Source organism: Myotis davidii, unplaced genomic scaffold (assembly GCF_000327345.1).
Source record: "Myotis davidii unplaced genomic scaffold, ASM32734v1 scaffold582, whole genome shotgun sequence".
Taxonomy (NCBI): Eukaryota; Metazoa; Chordata; class Mammalia; order Chiroptera; family Vespertilionidae; genus Myotis; species Myotis davidii.
The window spans coordinates 613,565-628,015 of record NW_006294113.1 but is presented as its reverse complement, the minus strand read 5'-3'; the positions used below and the strand labels follow the sequence as shown (position 1 = coordinate 628,015).

Here is a 14,451-nt window from a genome sequence, read left to right as displayed (position 1 = left end):
CCCCAGTAGGGGGTGTGCAGGAGGCAGCTGATCAATGTTTCTCTCTCATCGATGTTCCTAACTCTCTATCCCTTTCCCTTCCTCTCTGCAAAATATCAATAAAATATATTTTAAAAAAAGAAATACAAATTGGAGATGTAAACATACACCAGGGGGAATATAGTAAATAATATCTTAACCATGTATGAGGCCAGGTGGACGCTTGAAATATTGTGGTTGGGGGCATCACTCTGTAAAGTACACGATTGTCTAACCACTGTGCTGTACACCTGAAACTAATACAGTAATATTGAACAAAAAAAGAAATACAAATTGGAGATGTAAACATACACCATAGGGAATATAGTAAATAATATCTTAACCATGTATGAGGCCAGGTGGACGCTTGAAATATTGTGGTTGGGGGCATCACTCTGTAAAGTACACGATTGTCTAACCACTGTGCTGTACACCTGAAACTAATACAGAAAAATATTGAATGTAAAAAACACACACCTATAAATCTGATTTTAAAAAATAATGCGATTTTTTTCTTTTCCATAAAAAAGACAAACATTAGTGAAACCTCTCTCTCTCTCTCTCTCTCTCTCTCTCTCTCTCTCTTTGAAAAAAGATGTTCTTTGGCATTGAACTACGTAGCATGAGGATATTTTTCTGGACCATCAAACAGTCACTGACAGCTAACGACGTTGGTTTTGCTTAAATGACTGCCAGCATGACATCTAGCCAAGAACCATGAGACTCAGTAAGTTATGGGGACATCAGTATCAAACAGAAATACTTTTTCAGCAAATACTTAACCTAAACATTAATCTCTTTTGAGAAAAAAAAGAAAGTTTGAGGGAGAGAGAGAGAGAGAGAGAGAGAGAGAGAGAGAGAAAGCCCTATGACCTAAGACATCCATTGAATGTAATTAATTAACTTCCCTCCTTTGCATCTAGAATGTAACTGTTATGTACTATTACCCTTAAAGAAGCGAGAATATAATATTCAAGTGGCAAGAAATATTCAAAGTGATGAATAGCAAGAACCTACAACCAAGATTACTCTACCCAGCAAAGCTATCATGTAGAATTGAAGGTCAGATAAAGAGTTTCACAGACAAGAAAAAGCTTAAGGGGTTCATCACCACCAAACCAGGAATATATGAAATGCTAAAGGATATTCTTTAAGAAGAAGAGGAAGAAGAAGAAAAAGGTAAAGATAAAAATTATGAACAACAAAGTGATAACAAATAAATACTTATCAACAAGTGAACCTAAAAATTAAGTCAGAATAAACTGGTGAATATAATAGAATCAGGGGCATAGAAAGGGAGTGAACTGACAATTCTTGGGGATTGGGGGAAGGGGGTGTGAGAGGTATGGGAAGAGATTGGACAAAAATCTTACACCTACGGATGAGGACAGTGGCAGGGGGTAAGGGCATGGGGTGGGATGGGAACCAGGTGGAGGGGAGATATGAGGGAAAAAAGAGGAACAACTGTAATAATCTGAACAATAAAGATTTATTAATAAAATAAAAAAATAATATTCAAGTCATTTTTGAGTAGTGTTTAATTTGCTTATGGAATCTGCATTGAGAAGGGCTGCTAGAAAATTTCTTCAAAGGAGGCCTTGTCCTATCTGAATGTGTAGGTTTCGATGATAGGTTGAGATGTGTTAAGCTATTTCTTCAAACTGGCACTTCATCCAGTGGCATCAGAATAGCTTCTAAATTACTGACGTTGAAGCCAAACAGTCATGGGTTTGAGCTCTCATTCTGCTGCCTCCTTGTTGTTTGATTTAGGGAAAGTTATTTATCAACACCTGTCATCTGTGTAATATATATGATGTAATCATAGTGCCTCCCTTGTAGGTTGCTGTGATGATTTCATGAGATAATGCATGCACAGCAGACCTCAGCACACTGTGAGCACTCAACACGTTCTCATTAAGCACTGGAAGTGACAATCCCGAGTACCTCCACTGCATAGCTTTCCTCTTGGGGAGATGGAGAATAACACAGAACCATTAGACGGTCTCCTACTGTGTCATCTGGCATTGATTTTTCAGCTGCACATTCTGGGGACAAGCTGCATATCACTAAGGCCATAAAATAAAGGAAGCAATAATTCTCCTCTGACCACTCAACTGCTAAAATGCAGGACCTAGAATTTTACAGCCTCCAGGATAACACACAGAAAGACTTGCAATAGGTCACCCTGTTGCTGGTTTGCAGACTGTTAGCTAAGGGGGAAGCTAGAGGCTTTACATGATCCATTAGCACTGTGTTCTCTGACTTCTTGTCATAACCTGCACTGGTGTTTTATGAAAGAATTAACCCCAAGTAGCTTTTGCAGCAATAAAATAATATGCTGTGGAAGGCTTGCTCATTTTCTGCATGTATTTTACTTCCATGTAAGTCATGGGAAGTGAGAAAATGGTAGAGAACAAAAACATGTGGAGAGGCAGAGATACAAAGAGGGAGAAGTATACATTGATTCTATTCTTTACCTCAACCAGCTATGTGTTATTTTAAATCTTATTTTTTCAGACTACAAAAAAAAAAAGCAGGGCCAGTTTTTTTTACTATTTCAAAGACAATGTGCTGTTTTTCTTTCCCGTTATAAAGTAATACATATTTGTTATAAAAACATGAAAAGCATATGGAAAATATTTTTAAAATTCCATGTAATGTTATTAACCAGATGGAAATGTGTAACATTTTGGTGCATTTTCTTCTAATGTGTCTTCTATGTATATATGTAGGGGTAAACTTACATTTTTGTATTGTTCTTTTGAGCTGTCATTACCATTATTATTACCAATTCGTCATACCACACACAAGAATAAACTCTAAATAAATCAGATAGCTAAATGTTTAAAAAGTGATCTACACAATACTGTGAGAAAATATGGTTGTCTCTATAGCCTAGGTGGGGAGGCAGGGGAGCACTATCTAAATATGACTTAGATTTCAAATACAAATAAAATTTTTATTTTTTAAAATTGCTTTTGTTGTTGTTATGCAATTAAAATTTGTTGATAAATTTGACTACACAGAAATTAAAAACTTTTTCATGGCCAAAATCCCCCAAAACAAAACACAAAACCCACAACAACACTGTAAGCAAAGTCAAAGTCAAAAGACAACAAATTCAGAATAAATATTTGCAATATATATCATAGATAAAGTACTAGTTGCCCTAATATAAAATAAAACTTATAAAGATTGAAGGAAAATGAGACCAAAAATCCTACAGAAAAAAGTGGACAGAGATATATACAGTTTATATGTTAGCCCTTAAATATATAAAGAGATGTACCATTTTACTTATAATAACAGAAATGCAAATTGAAAGGAAACAGTTACTATATCCAATCATCAGACTCGCAAAAATTTAAGACTTAACAAGGCTGAGGTATAATAATAAATATATTTGGTTTTTGTGTGAGGTTTCAGGCACAATGCTCCTAAAACCCATGAAATTTCCCAAGTGATTGGGGTGTAGTTAGTAATTTATAACAAGCCCCTTTACATCACAACTGAGTTTATGCTAATGGGTGATTTAGATTGGGACCCCTAAATGGTTACAGAATGGGGCTGGTCACCAAGTGATTAGAAGGTTGGAACTTTCAGCCCCACTCCTGACTTCCGGGGAGGGGAAGAAAGTGGGGCTGGAGATTAAGGGTTATTAAAATTCTTGAATAAGGAGGTTTCATGAGCTTCTGGGTTGGTAAATGTGTTGAGGTGCTGGAAGGGTGATGCCCTGGAAGGGCATGGAAGCTCCGTGCCCCTCTCCCTATACCTTGCCCTCTGCATCTCTTCCATTGAGTTGTTCCTGAGTTGTATCCTTTATGATAAACTGGTAAATGTAAATGAAGTGCTTCCCTAAGTTTGGGAGACACTCCTGTAAATTATCAAACCTGAGGAGGCGGTTGTGGGACACCCCCAATAGCCCTACGTCAGAAGGTGGCCCAGGAGTTCCTACCAGCTTCTGAAATGAGAGCCATGTTATAGACTAAGTCCTTAACCCGTGGGGTCTACGCTGAGCATAGTTAGTGTCAGAATTGAAATAAATTGTTGGACACTCAGTTGGTGTCTAGAAAATCAGCGAATTGGTTGCTGGTGCCAGAAAACACCTCAAGGAGGATATGACAATATCTAATAATACTACATATGCCTTTATCCTTTTACTCAGTGACTTCACTTCTAGGAATTGTCCCTAAAGGTGCACCTCCAAGAGTATGAAAATACATATGCAAAAGGCTATTCCTGGCAACATTATTTGTAGTTGCAAAATATTGCAAACCACCTAAATGCTAAACATAGGAAATTGGTTGAATAAACTATGATAAAAATATACAATGTGATATTATACAGCCATGTGTTTTTCAAAAGAAGCATATCTCTATGAACTGATATGATTTCTAGGATATGTTAAGCACAAAAGAATATCTATAGAAATGAGGAGTCCTATAAGAAATGAGGAGCCCTATTTGGTTTGGCTCAGTGATAGAGCATCAGCCTGTGGACTGAAGGGCCCTGGGCAAGTACCTCGGTTGTAGGCTTGATACCTGGCCCTTGTCGGGGCCCTTGCAGGAGGCAACCAATCCAAGTGTCTCTCTCACATCGATGTTTCTCTCTCTCTCTGTCTCTTTCACTTCCTTCCACTCTCTCTAAAAACCAATGGAGAAATATCCTCAGGTGAGGATTAACAAAACAAACAAACAAACAAAAAAAGAAATGAGGAAATAAAACATCCTGCATTTATAGTTTTAAAAATTATTTTGCAAAAATAACAGGAAGGATAAGCCAGGCACTAAATAAAATTGGTTGCCAATTAAGGGTGGGGAAAATGGGTGGGATAGAAGAATGAATAATACCTGGTACTTCTTTGAGTACACAGTTTTGTATAGTTTTGACTTTTGGAAGCATGCTAATGTTATACATACATGGTGGAGCAAAAGTAGCTTTACAGTTATAAGTACATGAAACATAGTTTATTCTTATATTATTATTTATTAATTATTGTATTATTTTTCATGTGAATAACTGTAAGCCTACTTTGCCCCACCCTATATTTTAAAAAAATCAACAAATGTAGGGGCATGCCTTAAAATTGAATGCAAACCAAAACAAATGAACCCACTGAGTTGCATATGAACACCATACCCAGACTGAAATAGGTACTGGTGAAAATAAAACTTATTCAAGTTACTTTTGACCAAGGTACTTTTAATAAATATGATGATAGGCAGAACTCTAAGAGGCAGGATAGAAAGAAGTTAGGGAAGGCTCTTGACAAGTGCAATGAGGAAGTAGGAATGGACATCACAGGCAGATAAGCTGCTAGGTCCTCGCACTAGAGCCCCCACCTCCACACATGATCAAAGGGAAACAGTTTATGGCAGGAAATTCCTGTAGTTGTCACAGAAATTAACAAGAGCTAGCTAAAACCAGATCAATCCAAGATGGAGGAAAAGTTGACTGAAAAACGACCCTAAAGCTCATTTACCACCATTTTAATGAAAATTGACACCACAAGTAGAACAGAAGGGCTGAGGAGGACAAATGCCGTGAAACTCTCAGAATGAACCACATGAGGAACAAGACTCTCTCCTAACAAGAAGGCAGAGACAGAATTTAGCACCACAAAGCTCAGGAACAACCCATCCTTGGAAGCACATAAAATCCCAAGAATTGACTGACTGCAGTGTGCAACTCACTCACGAGTTTGCCAACATGCACTCGGACGTGTACTTTGACTTCTGTCACAGCAGTGCCCTATGAGACTGGCAACCGGGGGAGCAGCAGGCAACGGCAGCACATCCACAACTGTGAAACTTATACCCAGCAAAGAGATGGTTGTAGTTGATCTAGTTCCCTACAAATAATAAAAGCACCAAAACCTTTGGCAGCCAGAGACTAAAGAAAATTAAATCCACATCAACAAGTAAAAGCCCAAAACAACACAATGGAGAGACTGAGACCAAAGGTGGGCCAGGTGGGTGTGGCTCAGTTGTTGCGCTTCAACCTATGCACCAAGAGGTCGCCAGTTTGATTCCTGGTTTTGGGCTAGATTCCCAGTAGGGGATGTGCAAGAGGCAGCTGAGATCAATGTTGGTATTTCTCTCTCATCAATGTTTCTCTCTCTCTCTCCCTCCCTTACTCTCCCTCCCTCTTTCTCTAAAGTCAATGAAAACAAGACGGGGAAATTTCAGAGCCAGGGCAGGGGTAAGGGGAGATTAACCAGGAATGTTATATGCATATAATGTGGTGAAGGCCTGGGAAAGGTGAGTGCGAGGTAGAGGGGGACCAATGGAAGAAAAAACAAAGAGACCACCTGCAATACTATCAACAATAAAGATAAATTTAAAAAATAATAAATAAAATCAATGAAAACATATTTTAAAAACATATTTTTAAAAAAGATGGCAAGATATGAGAGGCAGGCCATCTGCTGTTGGGAACCCCAGGCACAACTGAGAATCAATGGACAGAGCTTCAGAGAGAGAAGCCTGGCCATCCCTGGGCTGTGCTAGTTCTTGAAGCTACAGATGAGAAAGTTCAACGAAGCCTAGAACCACTGGGATCCTAATTCAGCTTAAACATACCAAGTTTACTTCTCCTTTCAGAGTTAGATTTTGTGTCCATGGTGAAAATAATCATTTACTGTGTAGCATGATCACATGTGCTCATAGGTATGTGAACATACTTCCCTATGTATTTGTAGGTGAACCCCCTTTCCTTTTTCCCTCTCCCCTAGAGCTCCGTCATGTTGCAAATAAGACTGATTTTTATTATAATAATAACAAAACTGACATTTTTTGAGCATTCACTACATGCCTAGAACTATACTGTGATTTTAAATCATTATTTACTTTTTTTAAAGATATATTTTATTGATTTTTTACAGAGAGGAAGGGAGAGAGATAAAGAGTCAGAAACATCGATGAGAGAGAAACATCGACCAGCTGCCTCCTGCACATCTCCTACTGGGGATGTGCCCGCAACCCAGGTACATGCCCTTGACCAGAACCGAACCCGGGACCTTTCAGTCCGCAGGCTGACACTCTATCCACTGAGCCAAACCGGTTTTGGCCATTATTTACTTTTAATTCCCCCAACTCTTCATGAGATAGGCATTATTATTACCTCCATAATACCATGAAGAATATTAGGTTCAGAGGTTAAGCAACTTTCCCAAAGTCACACATTGAGAATAAAACTTAATGAGAAACCAGAAAGGATTCCCAAGTGAGGAAAAGCTACCAATTATGGTGAAATTGACATAATTTTGACTATGAATTTTGTGGTATTGCCTTAGCTTGGGTTACCTAATAAGCAGAGCTTGAGGCAAGGAGATTATGGTACTTCTCCTGAATTAGGGAATGCATTTCCAGTTGAGAGGGATAAGGAGATTGTAGCAGAAAAGGGGAAGCCGCCCTGGCCAGTTTGGCTCGGTGGATAGAGTGTCAGCCTGAGGACTGAAAAGTCCCTGGTTCGATTCCAGTGAAGTGCACATGCCCACCAGGGTTGTGGGCTCAATCCCCAGTAGGGGGCATGCAGGAGGCAGCGATCAATGATTCTCTCTCATCATTGATGTTTCTATCTCTCTCTCCCTCTCCCTTCCTCTCTGAAATAAGTAAAAATATTTTTTAAAGAAAGAAAAGGCAAAGGGGGAGCCAATGTGAGACTACGTTATCAAGTTGGCAGCTGCAAAGTGAGACAGAGTGTTCATGTCCACAGGATCATCCTCCAGGAAGTCCCTTAAATTGTATCTCAAAATAGTCCTGAGAGAGAAAGGGGGAAGAATTTATCTGCTTGCTGTCAACTCATGTGGTATTAACTCCTGGTACTTCTGGGTTTCACAGATGTAGGTCACAAGCAGAATCTGGTGACATTCTGTATCTTGGCATTAATACCTCCCTGGGATGGGAGGCGAGAGGCACATGGTGCAGCTTGAGGTGGGGCACAGTTGGCAGAAGCCCATAAAGAACTACTGGTCTGGAAACAAAAGATGGGGGAGGCTGAGAGGATCCAGTGTTGCCTCAAAGCTGAGACACACATGTGCTTCTTTTCAACTCAGCTCTAGGAGTTCTAAGTGGCTGGAGTATCTATTAATGACTAAGGTGCAGAAGCCTGGCTTGGAGTTCTATTGTAGACACTGAAGTGAGTTCTCATGCTCTAGTCCAGAAAGCAGAGTCTTCAGACACCTTGGACCAGCAGTGGTTATAAAGCACAAAAAGAGCTCAGAGTACAAGGCATGAATATAAAATAGCCACTTCGTTATCAGTTCCTCCAAGAATGTTAATCAAGGGGTCCTGGAGGTTCCAGAGGAGGGAATTCTCTTTCCTGGAGCAGGAAGTACAACGATGGTGTGGTTTCATCTAGGTTGGAGCACCTGGATTAAGACCATTGAACTGGATAGAATGCCATTGCATAGCGACCTGCCTAGAGTTTGATAGAATGTCTTGCTCCCATGCAATGGCTTCAGAAAGCAAGATCCCCTTTGTTTTGGATATGATCAGCAAGATACCATCAGCCCCAAGACCACCCGGAGTCTGTGACAGTTACAATTCATTTCAGTTAAAATAAAAATTCGAGGATTCAGTGAAAATTAGTGATGAGAGCCCTTGGTGCAGCTCAGTGGATAGAGCGTTGGTCTGCGGACTGAAGGGTCCCTGGAAGCAATTGCCTGGATGCAATCCCTTACAAATCCCTCTATTTGTAAGGAAGGTGGGTCCTGATAAGGAAGCCCAAGTCATCTGACTGCCACCTTGCTGCAAGGGCAACTGGGAAAGTATCTGTCATTTTCAACTACTGCAGTGGGCGGCAATCTCTGCCTCACGGATTGGAAGACGTACCCAGACATAGGAAGAGGGTTCAGATTCTAGGTGGCCAAAGAGAATGTCAGATGTCCATTTATGCCCCCATTCCCTTTCCTGTTGACTGAATCTTTGCCTGGTACCAGTGGTTTCCTTATAGCTACATCCCTCATGTCTACTTGGTTTTTGCCAGACTTCCTTGATAACTAGCAAAGTCAAAAGAGCGAAGTCATGTCAGATACAACCTTGCAGGCCTACCCAACACTTCCCTGCTTGGTTTGTCCAATAGCTGCCCAAGCCCAGGATATGATGCTCTGCAAATAATCCTGCCACGTGGAATCTGCACGTTGGAACCACTCACAGAAACAGCCACATAACACACAGTAAGCCAACTCCCCTGTGGAGTGTAATGCTGATTTATTGTGATGCAGGAGACCTGCGTCATGTCCACAGGATCATCCTCCAGGAAGTCACTTAAATTGTATCTCAAAATAGTCCTGAGAGAGAAAGGGGGAAGAATTTATCTGCTTGCTGTCAACTCATGTGGTATTAACTCCTGGTACTTCTGGGTGACAGTCCTTGTTCTCACATTAACCAACTGTCTGATCTTGATAAAGTAACCTCATCCCTTTGTATTTGGTTTTTCTAATTTAAAAAAATTGTTTCAGGTGGAAAGAAAGCCATTGGAGTCAGAATAAGGGAAAGAAACAACTAACACATGGGAGTGCTGATCCTGTGCAGGGAGTTTTACTTTTAGTCTTTACAATGAGACGAGACAGGCGGTGGTATCTTGATTTTGCTGATGAAGAAACTGAGACAGAGGGGTCAGGTCTTCCCAAAAGTCGTAGAGTTAACAAGTTGCTGAGCCAGGATTGGAGCCAGTTTCATCCAACCTCTAAGTCTTTGTTCTTTCTTTGCTTCTTTTTTGAAAACAAATTTTGAATTACACAAACAATGGGAGTGTTACTTGTAAAAAATTAAAGTGTTTCTGAAAAGGCTAATGTCTCCTTGGACAACTGCCCTTCCTCACACTTCCCCATCCTGACAAACCTTCTCTTGTCACCATACACAACCCCTCGTCATTTTAGTGTGTATCCCTCCAAAGTTTTTCCTATGCATTTATACACAACACACACAACCCTAGCGTATAATTTTGTTTAATTATGTATGTGTATATTTTTCTATAAACAATGATGGTATCATTCTGCAAACATCTTCATGTAGCTTGCTTTTCCATTTAACTCTAAGTATTGGAGACCTAGTTATGTTAGTACATAGAGAGCTATGTCTTTTAGCTGCTGCATAGTATTTCACAGCATAAAGGTACAAGTTTATTTAGCCAGTTCCACACTGAGGGGTATTCAAATTGTTTGTTGTTAAGCCATGTTCCTATTTCAACATAGGAGTCTGTTCCCAAAAATCTGTGGTGTAAAGGAAATGAGAATGAGTCTGAGGATATAATAGTTCACTCCCAAAGAACTTATTTATTAGGCAGTAAAACAGCACCAATTATGAAATATATATGTTACCATTAAAAGCACAGAGACAGTCTGGCTGGCATGGCTCAGTGATTGAGCGTGGACCTATGAACCAGGAAGTCTCGGTTTGGTCCCCTCTCTTAAATAAATAAATAAATATATTTTTTAAAAGCACAGAAACAAAGAGCCCAAACAAAAAGGATACAAATAGTCCAAGCAGGATAAATGTCTCTTTGGTTGCTGGAAACAAACCAGAACTAGTTTGTGTTCATTTAACTATGTGACTCAAGGCTTTCCATGGATATTGTGTTATTGTTGTTGTTTTTAAGATTTTAAAATCTAATTTTAGAGAGACAGGAAGGGATAGGGACAGAGAGAGAGAGAGAGAGAGAGAGAGAGGGAGGGAAGAAGAAGAAGAAGAAGAAGAAGAAGAAGAAGAAGAAGAAGAAGAAGAAAGAGAGAGAGAGAGAGAGAGAGAGAGAGAGAGAAACATCAATGTGAGAATGAAACATTGATTAGCTGCCTCTTGCATGCTCTCTACCTGGGCATGTGCCCAGACCAGGAATTGAACCAGCAATCTTTTGGTGCATGGGGTGATGCCCAACCAACTGAGACATACCAGCAGGGGCTGAATATTCTTGATTACAGAGGTTTATTCTATCATAGTTGAGATTTAACTTTATATCATGTACTGCAGTAGATACTACATGTATTATATAATTTAACCCTAATTATAATGCTTTAGAGCAGATATGATGTACATTTATTGATGAAGCAACTGAGGCTTTGAGAGGCTAAGTAATTTTGCCAAGGACAAAAACTAATGGTCCAACCAAGTTTCAAACCCAAGTTGCCTGACTCCAAAAGCCTGTCTTCTCTCCATACAGATCATCAATTCCTTTTAACTTGAGTTCGTTCAGAAGGACCTGATCATAGAAAATGGATTCTTACCTGATATAAAACCTGTCAACACCCTGTTCTGTACTGACCTCTTTAGTTCATCTCATACTCCCTTCCCTGTCCTGGCCCTGGACCTAAATTACTAATAACTCCTTCATAACACATTGCTATGAACTTCTGCACATACTGTTCCTTTTTTTCTGGAACATTCTTCTACTCTTTGTCCAGGAAAATCCTACTCATCTTTCAGCTCAAGCACCACCTTTTTTAAACATTTGCTGTAGCATCCCCACTCTTACCTCTTCCTCACCCCAAAGATTGGGTTAGTGGCCTTTTCCCATAGTGCCTTGTGTTTACTTTTCTTAGAGAATTTGACATAATGAATTCTAAATATTTGTTATTTGGTTACTTTTGAAACGAGGTGGGGGGTAGCTGCTGTGAGCCTGTGGTCATGGTGTGTAGTGGGTGTGCACTGTGGCTGTTGGCCTGGCATCCCGGGGCAGCTCTCTGAGGAGTAGGGCATCATCCTGTGCTGGAGCGCCAACATTGGGCCAGAGTTCTTCTCACTTGGCATCCACAGCATTTTACGTCAGGGTGGCATTTATCCATCTGAAACCTTTACTCGAGTGCAGAAATGTGGACTCACCTTGCTTGTAACCAGTGATCCTGAGCTCATGAAATACCTAAGCAATGTGGTGGAACAACTAAGAAATTGGTTATAGAAGTGTGCAGTGCAGAAACTGGTGGTAGTCATCTCGAATATTGAAAGTGGTGAGGTCCTTGAAAGATGGCAGTTCGATGCTAATTGTGACCAGACCGCCAAAGATGACAGTACAGCCAGAGAACAGTCTCAGAAAGCTATCCAAGATGAAATCTGCTGAGTGATCAGACAGATCACAGCTACGGTGACATTCCTGCCACTGTTGGAAGTTTCTCATTCATTTGATCTATTGCTCTATTCAGACAAAGTTTTGGTTGTATCTGAAAAGTGGGAAAGTTGGGACCACAGTTCATTATCAATTCTGACCAAGTCCATCTGCGTTACTTCACCGCTACCATCCACAAGGTAAACGGTTGTTTTTGCACAGCAAAGGAAAAAATCAACAAAATCAAGACAACCCACCGAATGAGAGAACATGTTCGCCAATGATACTTCTGAGAAAGGGTTTATATCCAAAATTTATAGAGAACTTATACAACTTACCACCAAAAATACAAGCAATTTAATTAAAGAATGGGGCAAAGGACCTAATAGACATGTCTCCAAAGAGAGCATATAGATGCCAATAGGCATGGTGGCCGACAAAATCCCTGTCTGTGGCTGGAGATGAGCAGGAATAATAATGGAATTCTCAATCGTGTTTCCTGAGACCAAGTAACTACAGTTTTTGTTTTTGCTCTATTCAGACAAAGTTTTGGTTGTATCTGAAAAGTGGGAAAGTTGGGATCACAGTTCATTATCAATTCTGAGCAAGTCCATCTGCGTTACTTCATTGCTACCATCCACAAGGTAAACGGCATGGTGGCCGACAAAATCCCTGTCTGTGGCTGAAGATGAGCAGAGAATAATAATGGAATTCTCAAACGTGTTTCCTGAGACCAAGTAACTACAGGTCATGCTTCATTTCACTGATTAATTTTAGATTGGGAAAACCTAACATTATACTTTATTGAACTGTACATTTTTGTTCCATTTTTTGGTACCCGTTTGACTTTCCAAAGGGTTGACATTTTTTGCACACGGTTCAGAGAGAACCAGCAGATTACATCAGCACTGTAATGTCAATGCCTTTGAAGGTAGTAACTGGAGATGGGAAACTTTTTCTATAAAGCTAAGTGCTTTCCTAAATCAGACCTTTTGGTCAAGTAGCTTGACTCAGAAAATAGGTAAATATGAAACAGCAAAAGAAGTCTGAATATTCAGATTTGTTGTTTACTTCCTAAAGTTTCTAACAATCCACAATATTCCTAGAAGGTCCTTTTGCCATTTATTTCATTTGTATAGTTCCCACATTGAAAAACTCTCTAATTGTTTTATTTTAATGTATATAATTTACACTTTCAAAGCTGTTACTATTTTTACTGTTTAAATCCCAATAATACAGAACTCTTAGTGCCTTTTGTTTTATAAAATCAAACTTTAAATGGCATTGATAAATAAAGTTAAATGTGTATGTTGAAATACATACATACATATTTGTTACTTGCCTGACTCCCTGTACTACACAGTGTGCTCCTTGAAAGCAAGAACCACACCTTATTCTAATTGAATCTTTAGCCCTAGCATGGTTTCCAACACATAATAGGCATTCAATAAATATTCGATGAGTAAATCTTAGAGAGATGGTAAAAATGAACCTGAAAGTGGGCTTTTAGCTCCATACATGCTGATTGCCCAAGATGGTACCTTAGTCCCCTCTGCTGGCTAAAGAACCAGCCTGTTGACTTTCCCAGCTCCTCCCTCCCTGAACTTGCAAGAGGTGAGTGTGTGTGTGTGTGTGTGCACGCACGCGCACACACACACACACACAAATTATAACATGGGAGATAGTGGCAGATGGGGTTGAGAAGCCCGGGTTAAGAAAGCCTGGGAATCTTAGAGACAAAGTCTCTACCTAGATGTGAAGGTGGAGGGACAAGGAAAAATAAACCAAAGAACTTTATACTTACATACAAAGCCCATGGACATGGACAATAGAGTAGTAAAGACCTGGGAGCGTGGGTACCACTGGGTGAGGGGGGAAATGGGAGACATCTGTAATACTGTCAACAACTTTTTAAAAAGTCTCTAAAGACAAAACAGCCCCTCCTTATGTAGAGTCCAGATTTATTTTATCTACAAAGGGTAGGCCATTCTTCCACTCCACATGTGGCAACTAGAACAAAATGCTAAGAAAGAAAGGGGAGCTCAATTTTTCTGAGGAAAAGAAATGAGTGTAGAACAAAAATAAAGATCTTCTGGGAAGTGCCAAAAATGTATCATTCAATAGTTTTAAAGAACAAAAATCAAAAGATCCCAACCAGAATGTATGAAGCATAAACAGATTGTGCAGATGATAAATGGCTCTCCTGCACAGATTCTTCTCATTTTAGTTATAGATAATTTGATGAAAAGAATTTATGTATTCCAAGTTTGCCAACATTGTTTTTGTTTTGACAGTTCAAGGAATGTAGCAACTTCCCTCTAATGAACTTTGAAGCCTCAAGAAGTAGAAATTTGATATTCTAGACAATGCTTTAAAAGTATTTATAGAACTGGA

General features: G+C 39.7%; 1 pseudogene; it reads left to right on the top strand.

Moving 5' to 3' along the window:
* LOC102761127 overlaps positions 1-12,743 on the top strand; it is a 33,545-nt pseudogene extending 20,802 nt beyond the window's left edge.
* The last annotated feature ends 1,708 nt before the right edge of the window (positions 12,744-14,451 follow it).